The 10,309-nt window shown below is 44.8% G+C and overlaps 1 non-coding gene across 1 annotated transcript; it reads right to left on the minus strand.

Annotated features, from left to right (window-relative positions):
- Positions 1–9,792: 9,792 nt before the first annotated feature.
- Positions 9,793–9,864, minus strand: TRNAH-GUG (transfer RNA histidin (anticodon GUG)). The gene has a single exon. It is a non-coding gene; the product is annotated as a tRNA-His (tRNA).
- Between the last annotated feature and the right edge of the window lie 445 nt (positions 9,865–10,309).

Genomic DNA, 10,309 nt, shown 5'->3' on the forward strand with positions numbered 1-10,309 from the left:
AAGGTAAAAATCTCTTCCGAGGAATCCAGCATTGCGTATCCGGAGAAGGGCTCCAGGAGGTCGGATTGGACTGGCAGGTTCGTCCCGCTGAAGAAAATCTTCAAAATAAAGACTAAGTCAGAAGGTAACTTTTTAACAGAGGCCTCCCGCGACCTGTATCCGAGCAGGGCTCCATCGCGGTCGGCCTGAAACTTTGACTTTGCCCCGGTCGAGGTGCAACCAGATGACCCGATTGGCGCTTTTTGTTTCAAAGCGCTAGAAAAATAATAATTCTTTAAAAATTCATATCTCCGGTTCCCCTTATCCGATTTTATTTGTTTTTGTGCCATTTTAAAGATAAAAATATAATCTATTTTTATAAATTGGTTTTGGATTTTTAAACTGTTTCCTGTGTTTTATTTAATTACTGTTTTGTGATATTTGAATGCTTTACACACTGTCTCCTAAGTTAAGCCTTGACGCTCGTTGCCAAGCTACCAAGGGTTGAGCTGGGGTTAATTTACTGAGACCTAACTGGACCTAAGTGGAGGTTAGTGGCTTGTTGCTAGGTGTAGGTACCTACCTGCCCTTACCAATAACCCATTTTCCAACATTATGGTATTTTGAGACTAAGGTCTCAGGTTCCTGACTAGCTCAGTCGGTGGAGCATGAGACTCCTAATCTCAAGGTCATGGGATCCAGCTCCACGTTGGGTGTGTGAGATTGTTTTCTCTGTCTCACTTTTTCATATTTCCTATTTTATTCACCTCAATAATGTATGTTTAGTTGTTAGATTTGCTAACTAAGAGCATCGCAAAATGGAAAATGCTGCTCTTATGAAGAATAAAAGATCACTGCGGGGGGATTTGCCCTGATTGTGATGAGCGGAAGCGGTTTCTCATGCATCCCCTTAACAGTAACGCCTCAGTCACGACACGGCACAGGTGTGAACAGTTACACAGCATCAGACGCCCAGGGATACAGGCCAAGCAAAGCATCCCAGCGCAAAGAATAGAGGATGGAATGAGACCTTGGCAACTGTTTGTAGTCTACTTTTCCTTAGGCTTAGAGGGTCTGCTGTGGCACTATATACGCACGATCATCCTACTGCACTGGTGCACTCCAGCGATTGAGGAACTGAATATTTATGGTATTGTGAAAGTAGTAACTCAGGTCCCCGGCTAGCTCAGTTGGCAGAGCATGAGACTCTTAATCTCAGGGTTGTGGATGCGAGTCCCACGTTGGTTGCATGAGATTTTTTTCTCTGTGTCACTTTTTCATATTTCCTATATTATTCACCTCAATAATGTATGTTTAGTTGTCAGATTTGCTAACTAATAGCATTGCAAAATTAAAAATGCTGCTCTTATGAAGAATAAAAGATCACCGCGGGGCGGATTGACCCTGATCGTGATGAGCGGAAGCGGTTTCTCATGCATGCAGATAATGGAGCGAGCGGCGAAGTTCCTATTAGATATTCATGGGTGAGTTGTTAATGGGGGCGGATGGTTCTGGGGAGGGATTGTTTGAGGGACCAGAAAGTGCTGATCTTAAATAGTGAATAATTTCTTCCTGAGATTTGTCAAGTTGCTGATCCTAGACCTGGAGTAGGTGATACCCAGAAGAGCATCTACGAAAAGTGAAGGGTTAATAACAGTGGGCACGGTTTGTGTACGGTGGAGCGGAGACACTCCAAAAGGTAAAGGGTTAAGGAGTATGTGGTGATGGCGCATGCGTCGTTGTACCAATCCATGCCCTGACCCCTACAGCTGGTGCAGCTCTTCATGACAATTCCTGCACTGCTTGCATGGTGCTTCATGACATCTCCTGCACAGCACAGGTTGCACGGCGCTTCACGACATCTCCTGCACAGCACTGGTTGCACAGCGCTTCATGACATTTCCTGCACAGGGTGCACGGCGCTTCATGACATCTCCTGCACAGCACTGGTTGCACGGCGCTTCATGACATTTCCTGCACTGCACTGGTTGCACAGCGCTTCGTGACATCACCTGCACAGCACAGGTTGCACGGCGCTTCATGACATCTCTCGCACAGCACTGGTTGCACAGCGCTTCACGTGACCTAATGTACAGAACTGGTTGAAAGACGCTACAGCACTGATTGCGCGACGTTTCTTGGCCATGCTGTTTTATGTTGTTACGATTTCAGAGAGCAGATGCGCAGGTACAACTCGAGACGAGCTGCACTGATCGCCTTCTGACCCCGATCTTGTCTGGGTAAAGTTCCGATCTGACATGAGAAATAGAAAAGTTTCTCCATTAAGGAATACCCCAGCCCTCAGCCTGCCTCCACTCCCACCCATTCCGGTGCTATAATTCTGGACCTGAGTGCATGTGACTGGTGTGAACAGTTACACAGCATCAGACGCCCAGGGATACAGGCCAAGCAAAGCAGGCCAGCGCGGGAACAGAGGATGGAATGAGCCCTTGGCAACTGTTTGTAGTCTACTTTTCCTTAGGCTTAGAGGGTCTGCTATAGCACTATCTACGCACGATCATCCTACTGCAAAGGTGCACTCCAGCGCTTGAGGTAATGAATATTTATGGTATTTTGAAAGTAGTGTTTCAGATACGTTGTTAGCTCACTTGTTAGAGCATGAAACTCTTAATTTCAGGGTCATGGGTTTGAGCCCCACATTGGGCACAAGTGATTTTTTTTTCTCTGTGTCAATTTTTCCTATTTCCTATTTTATTCACCTCAATAATGTATGTTTAGTTGTCAGATTTGCTAACTAATAGCATCGCAAACTGGAAAATTATGCTTTTATGAAGAATAAAAGATCACCGCGGGGCAGATTGGCCCTGATCGTGATGAGTGGAAGCGGTTTCTCATGCATCCCCTTAACAGTAACACCTCCGTCACGGCACCGCACTGGTGTGAACAGTTACACAGCATCAGATGCCCAGGGATACAGGACAAGCAAAGCAGCCCAGCGCGGGGAAGAGAGGATGGAATGAGCCCTTGGCAACTGTTTGTAGTCTACTTTTCCTTAGGCTTAGAGGGTCTGCTGTGGTATTGTGTACACACGATCATCCTACTGCAGTTGTGCGAGGCAGTGATTTAGGTACTGAATATCTATGGTATTTTGAAAGTAGTGTTTGAGGTGCCTGGCTAGCTCAATCGGTAGTGCATGAGACTCATAATCTCAGGGACGTGGGTTTGAGCCACATGTTGGGTGCAAGAGATTTTTTTCTCTGTGTCATATTTTCCTATTTCCTATTTTATTCACCTCAATAATGTATGTTTAGTTGTCAGATTTGCTAACTAATAGCATCGCAAAATTGAAAATGCTGCTCTTATGAAGAATAAAAGATCACTGCGGGGGATTGGCCCTGATCGTGATGAGCGGAAGCGGATTCTCATGCATCCCCTTAACAGTAACGTCTCAGTCATGGCACGGCACAGGTGTGAACAGTTACACAGCATCAGACGCCCAGGGATACAGGCCAAGCAAAGCATCCCAGCGCAAAGAATAGAGGATGGAATGAGCCCTTGGCAACTGTTTGTAGTCTACTTTTCCTTAGGCTTAGAGGGTCTGCTGTAGCACTATGTACGCACGATCATCCTACTGCAGTGGTGCACTCCTGCGATGACGTGACTGAATATTTAAGGTATATTGAAACTAGGTACGTAGGTCCCCAGCTAGCTCAGTCGATAGCGCATGAGACTCTTAACCTTGGGGGTGTGGGTTCGAGCCCCACGTTGGCCGCATTAGATTTTTTTCTCTGTGTCACTTTTTCATATTTCCTTTTTTATTCACCTCAATAATGTATGTTTAGTTGTCAGATTTGCTAACTAATTGCATCGTAAAATGAAAAATGCTGCTCTTATGAAAAATAAAAGATCACCGCGGGCGGATTGGCCCTGATCGTGATGAGCGGAAGCGGTTTCTTATGCATCCCCTTAACAGTAACGACTCAGTCATGGCACGGCACTGGTGTGAACAGTTACACAGCATCAGAGCCCAGGGATACAAGCCAAGCAAAGCAGCCCAGCCCAAAATGTTTAACTCTGTACGTGTAAGGATCACTGACTGACAAGTATTTGCTGATTGAAATGCATTGCTCCTGGCTTCTTCTTGCCAGACATTCCTGCTTCTTTTTTTCAAGAAATTTAGGGGCATATTTACAAGTCCCACTGGAGCATTACTTTTTGTGACACTCTGGTGGCGCTGTGCACTCTGCAGCTCACATTGACGGAGCAGATTGCCATTAAAGATAGTTTTTGTGCAGGATGGTGCCCCTTCCTGCATAAAAACAATCTTCCCCGCAACACAGCCATCCTTGCACCATGGCACAAGGATGGCTTTGTTGGCGCTCGGCAGCTATTTTAGCACCAGGGCAGAGAGAGACACAGGGATGCGCCATATTCTTTTAAATATGGTGCATCACTGCATTTTAGAAGTGATGCAGAGCTGTGCTGCAAATTTTGGCACAGCAGGCGCTTCGCTACTTCTAGTAAATATGCCCCTAACTGTTATGATCTTTTACCCTTACTAGCCAGACTGCTTCCTTCTTAACACCTCACTCAGCGACTTAGTTCACCTGTAGATTCTACAGAGATGTGTCTCCAGGCTGTACTCAAAAAGCTTTGCAAAACCATATTAATTTGGACTCCTTTTCAGCAGCGCCCCCTTAAATACTGCTGCGCCTTAAGATTCAAAGATGGCTTCTCCCAATGTATTTCTGGCTGGCAATATGGGGCTGAACGGAAATCCCTCTGCTATTAGCGAGGGATGGCCTGGGCATCCTTGTGGTACCTTAAAGGGGATATCTTCCTGCTAGCATTACTGGCTCTCGATGTGAGGTCCAGAATGCAAGGCTTCTAATGTGCTTTTGTGAAGACACAAATTTGCTTTTAGTTACATTGTCTTGCCACTTTCTAGGAGGCAGGATCTGAGCCGAAGCAATCTAGCGCACTTTTAGAGCGAATAAACATTTTGATACTATTTAATATGTGAAATCACTATCGCCTTTATAATTATGTGGTAAAAGAAAAGGAGACGCCCAACCGACATGACATTGCCACCCTCAATGCTGTGACTCGGATTCGAACAGAGGTTGCTGTGGCCACAACTCAGAGTACTAACCACTATACGATCACGGCAAGCTACTTGGGCTCTCTGACGACTGCTGAATGTGCCTCCTTCAGCTTTCAGTCAAGCAACCTCATCTCTTCCAGAGATGGGCTGATGCCCTTCATTTCTTCCCCCCAATGGTATGGGCTTCTCTCTCCCAGGCTTCGGTGTCAGATTTGAGGTCAGACCTTACCGAAACATCCTTCCTCAAGCTGGTGGAGAACATCAAAGGCAATTGAAAATAGCATCTCACCAATTGTTTTACTTCTATCACAGATGCTCATACTCACGTGACACCTTCCTCGGTTACCCACCCTGACTAATTAAGCACGTGCAGTGTGTTTTTCTTACCTCCTCTGTGACTAAAGTATAAGTAGGCGCAGTCAGTGAATTGGAAGAACTTCTTCTGTTACTTTTGCATCAAGACCAGTAGAAGGGAGAAAGGGGAGTGGGGTGTTTGCGGGAAAACTCAAGAGAAACACAAGAGCAGACAAAGCTGGAGCTGGAGAACAAGGTAAGCGAAGTAGATGAGCGGCGGAGAAATGGTAGAAGTACTTCTGGATCCAACGCAAGGAGATAAGTGTTATTTCCAACTTGACAGAAGAAAAGCAAATGTTGGTGTAAATGGGTGGAAGACGAATCTTAAGAGCTGAGTAGAGAAAATGGACGGAGCTGAGAGAAAACAGGTTTAAATGATAGATGGTGAAGAGCAAAGGCAGAATGTGCCAAAAGTCTCACCGCAGTCAGCAGGATTCGAACCTGCGCAAGAGACCCCAATGGATTTCTAGTTCAGGGACTTAACCACTGGGCCACAAACACCTGTTGTGTGAAATCAGAGTTTCATGAGGTGTAATAGATCAATGAGTCCAAAGGCCAGTGTTGTCATGATGAAATGGTACTCTATTGCATTCTTTTCTAAAAAATTGCATTTTTCGTTTTTAGTTTATTCGATTACCATAGATAAACATATCGAACAAATGTAAAACGCTGCTGTGTCTCGTTCATTAACATCATACACTCTCCGCCCCATGTGCTGTGGGGCAGGAGCCTCTTTTATCAGCCAGAAAAGGACGTCTAATTAGAATTCTGTTCATGCAACTTCATCTGGATGAGGGAGGCGACCACCAGAGTCAAACTTCATCACTTATTTTGATCCCACGGTAGAGTGTACAGGAACAGATGCGAATAAATGTAAAACCTGCGTAGACTTTTAAGAAACTTTTTCAAACTTCTCTTCGACTGATCCCAAGATTAATACACATTTTAACACATCCTGGCGCAGAGGGCGCTATTTCAACGGAGTCTTTCTTCTTCTCTGGTTTCTGATGCTCCACAATTACTGATGCATGTGAATGCTCTTTAAGAGACTGATTGTGTTGCAGGAGGCCCGGGCGTCCGCGATGCTTGTGAGTACATACTGTGCAGAGAAAAGGCACAGAGCTCACATAAAGGCAGCAGACACAGGGCTCAATTACAGGCAGCAGACACAGAGCTCACATACAGGCAGCAGACACAGAGCTCACACACAGTCAGCAGACACAGAGCTCACATACAGGCAGCAGACACATAGCTCACATACAGGCAGCAGACACAGGGCTCAAATAAGGCAGCAGAGACAGAGCTCACATACAGCAGGCACAGAGCTCACATGCAGGCAGCAGACACAGAGCTCATACACAGCAGACACAGTGCTGACGTACAGCACAAAGATGGAAAAGCACTTTCACACTCTCTTCTCTATTTTGCTCTTTCTGGGCCGCAGTTTTCCTGTCCTCACACGAGTACACCAGTCTGTTGTGTCCATTTCTAAAACCAAGCAGATGGTTATTTCTAATCTGTCCCTCGTCCTTTCATCATTCATATTGTTAGTAAACTACACATTTGATTTCCTGTACTGTCACATTCTTCTGACTTGTAGAATCAAAAGAGTACAGCCATTTAAAGACAGGCAGAGATCGAGAGATGATGGATTAAACAAAAGCAGCAGCAGGTGTGTGAAGGATGGATGAATAACCAGCACTGCTGCAGCCACAGAGAAAAAATGTGTAACATCATCTACACTACCACCTATACCACATTCCACCCTACACTACATGCAAATTAACTAACAACCACACCTTACATCAACCTAACCGATACATACAAATTACCCCTTCACCGAATATATACCCTATCATACACCACCCAATTCATTGGTGCTCTTTCCATTGACACCCTACACCAGAAGCACCTATACCTTTATTCCAAGCCATCTACATACGATGACCAGCTCCCATCATTCACACCATGAAGACAACATCACCGCTACCCTCTACCTCTATTTAGAACCTAAACTGCATAAACACTAACCACTATGCAATCACATTACATCACTCTCACACGCTACACCAAACAGCATATTTTAAACACCTACACCTGTTACTTCCTCATATAGCTGACACCAACACATCCTTCACACTGCCTGCCCTGCACCCCACTGCTTCCTCCATTAACAATCCTCCACCAGCTACACTACACCTATAATCTACACCCTTGATTACAATCTACAACCTCTTTATCGTCTCTGATACCCTCAACATACTATGCCACTTGCACCCATAAATCATGTGGGAAATGTTACACCACAAACATCCTACAACCATTTCTTTGAGCAACAGAAGGTACACAGTATGACACCACACAGATTCTCAATAGATACAATTATTTTTTGTTGTGACAATTTAAACTTCCACACACCCCACACCATTCACACCGCCTACAGCACCATCTGCAGGATATAGCACCTGCTACACCCCCTACGTGGTTCACTGTCACCTACTGCACCTGCACCATTCACACCCTACAGTGAATGCCTGAACACTATACACCACCAGTACATTTATCCTTACACCAGCAGTCCCCAGCAGACCATACATCGCCTTTACTGCACCGGTGCTGCTCTTTGGGGAGTGGGTTTTTTGGGTGGAGGACTAAGAGCAGACAGCAGTGCTTACTCCGCTCTAGTGAATGCAACTCTCATCTCTTAAATCCCCCAAGCACTGCCATAAACACCTTCTACCAGTACATTTCTTCCATCACATGCCTCACACCACATTCACTCTAAAATTGCAAGTCGGAAAATTCTTAAAGTGCTTCTGCCTCTTATTTTGGTAAAACGAGCCAAGAAAGTGTTTGGTGGAAGGCATGAGGGGGTATAACAGGATTAACAGTAATACAGTTGAAGAAGTCAGAATGAAATGCTGAAATCCTGGAAAAAGACAAATTAACGTGTTAGCAAATGTCCATGTAAAGAACAGTACATGAAATGTGACAAGAAAAGGTGGGTTAGTCCTTATCTTTGTGGTGTTTCCTAATTTCATTTGGGTATGCAAGGGTTTTATATGAAAGTTATGTCCAAAAGCAAATATCCAAAATAATATTTGCAGTAAAACAAATGTTTTACTAAATAAAATACTTTAAAATGAGGAATATAGAAAATGGTAATTTTAGTGTTAATTTTGCACCAACAGTATTCTTTAGGGAAACAGAAGATATTGAAGACCCATCGGTAGAACTTAAATGCTGTAGCATATAAAAGCCACCATATTTGCAGTAGGAAGTTTTTAATCCCAGCTGCATGATTTGACTATTAAATTCTCTTTCTTTCTTTGTCAAAGTAGCAATGATTTCCAAATGAAAAATGTTTAACTATGTACGTGTAAGGATCACTGACTGACAAGTATTTGCTGATTGAAATGCATTGCTCCTGGCTTCTTCTTGCCAGACATTCCTGCTTATTTTTTTCAAGAAATTTAGGGGCATATTTACAAGTCCCACTGGAGCATCACTTTTTGTGACACTCTGGTGGCGCTGTTCACTCTGCAGCTCACATTGACAGAGCAGATTGCCATTAAAGATAGTTTTTGTGCAGGATGGTGCCCCTTCCTGCATAAAAACAATCTTCCCCGCAACACAGCCATCCTTGCACCATGGCACAAGGATGGCTGTGTTGGCGCTCGGCAGCTATTTTAGCACCAGGGCAGAGAGAGACACAGGGATGCGCCGTATTCTTTTAAATATGGTGCATCACTGCATTTTAGAAGTGATGCAGCGCTGTGCTGCAAATTTTGGCGCAGCAGGCCCTTCGCTACTTCTAGTAAATGTGCCCCTAACTGTTATGATCTGTTTCCCTTACTAGCCAGACTGCTTCCTTCTTAACACCTCACTCAGCGACTTCGTTCACCTGTAGATTCTACAGAGATGTGTACCCAGGCTGTACCCAAAAAGCTTTGCAAAACCCTATTAATTTGGACTCCTTTTCAGCAGCGCCCCCTTAACTACTGCTGCGCCTTCAGATTCAAAGATGTCTTCTCCCAATGTATTTGTGGCTGGCAATATGGGGCTGAGCGGAAATCCCTCTGCTCTTAGCGAGTGATGGCCTGGGCATCCTTGTGGTACCTTAAAGGGTACATCTTCCTGCTAGCATTACTGGCTCTCGATGTGAGGTCCAGAATGCAATGCTTCTAATGTGCTTTTGTGAAGACACAAATTTGCTTTCAGTTACATTGTCTTGCCACTTTCAAGGAGGCAGGATCTGAGCCGAAGCAATCTAGCGCACTTTTAGAGCGAATAAACATTTTGATACTATTTAATTTGTGAAATCACTATCGCCTTTATAATTATGTGGTAAAAGAAAAAGAGACGCCCAACTGCTGTGACATTGCCACCCACAATGCCGTGACTCGGATTCGAACCAAGGTTGCTGCGGTCACAACGCAGAGTACTAACCACTATACAATCACGGCGAGCTACTTGGGCTCTCTGACAAAAGCTGAATGTGCCTCCTTCAGCTTTCAGTCAAGGAACCTCATCTCTTCCAGAGAGGGGCTGATGCCCTTCATTTCTTCCCCCCAATGGTATCGGCTTCTCTCTCCCAGGCGTCAGTGGCAGATTTGAGGTCAGACCTTACAGAAACATCCTTCCTGAAGCTGGTGGAGAACATCAAAGGCAATTGAAAATAGCATCTCACCAATAGTTTTACTTCTATCACAGATGCTCACACTCACGTGACACCTTCCTCGGTTACCCACCCTGACTAATTAAGCACGTGCAGTGTGTTTTTCTCACCTCCTCTGTGACTAAAGTATAAGTAGGCGCAGTCTGTGAATTGGAAGAACTTCTTCTGTTACTTTTGCATCAAGACCAGTAGAAGGGAGAAAGGGGAGTGGGGTGTTTGCGGGAAAACTCAAG

This window comes from Pleurodeles waltl, chromosome 12 (assembly GCF_031143425.1).
Source record: "Pleurodeles waltl isolate 20211129_DDA chromosome 12, aPleWal1.hap1.20221129, whole genome shotgun sequence".
Taxonomy (NCBI): domain Eukaryota; kingdom Metazoa; phylum Chordata; class Amphibia; order Caudata; family Salamandridae; genus Pleurodeles; species Pleurodeles waltl.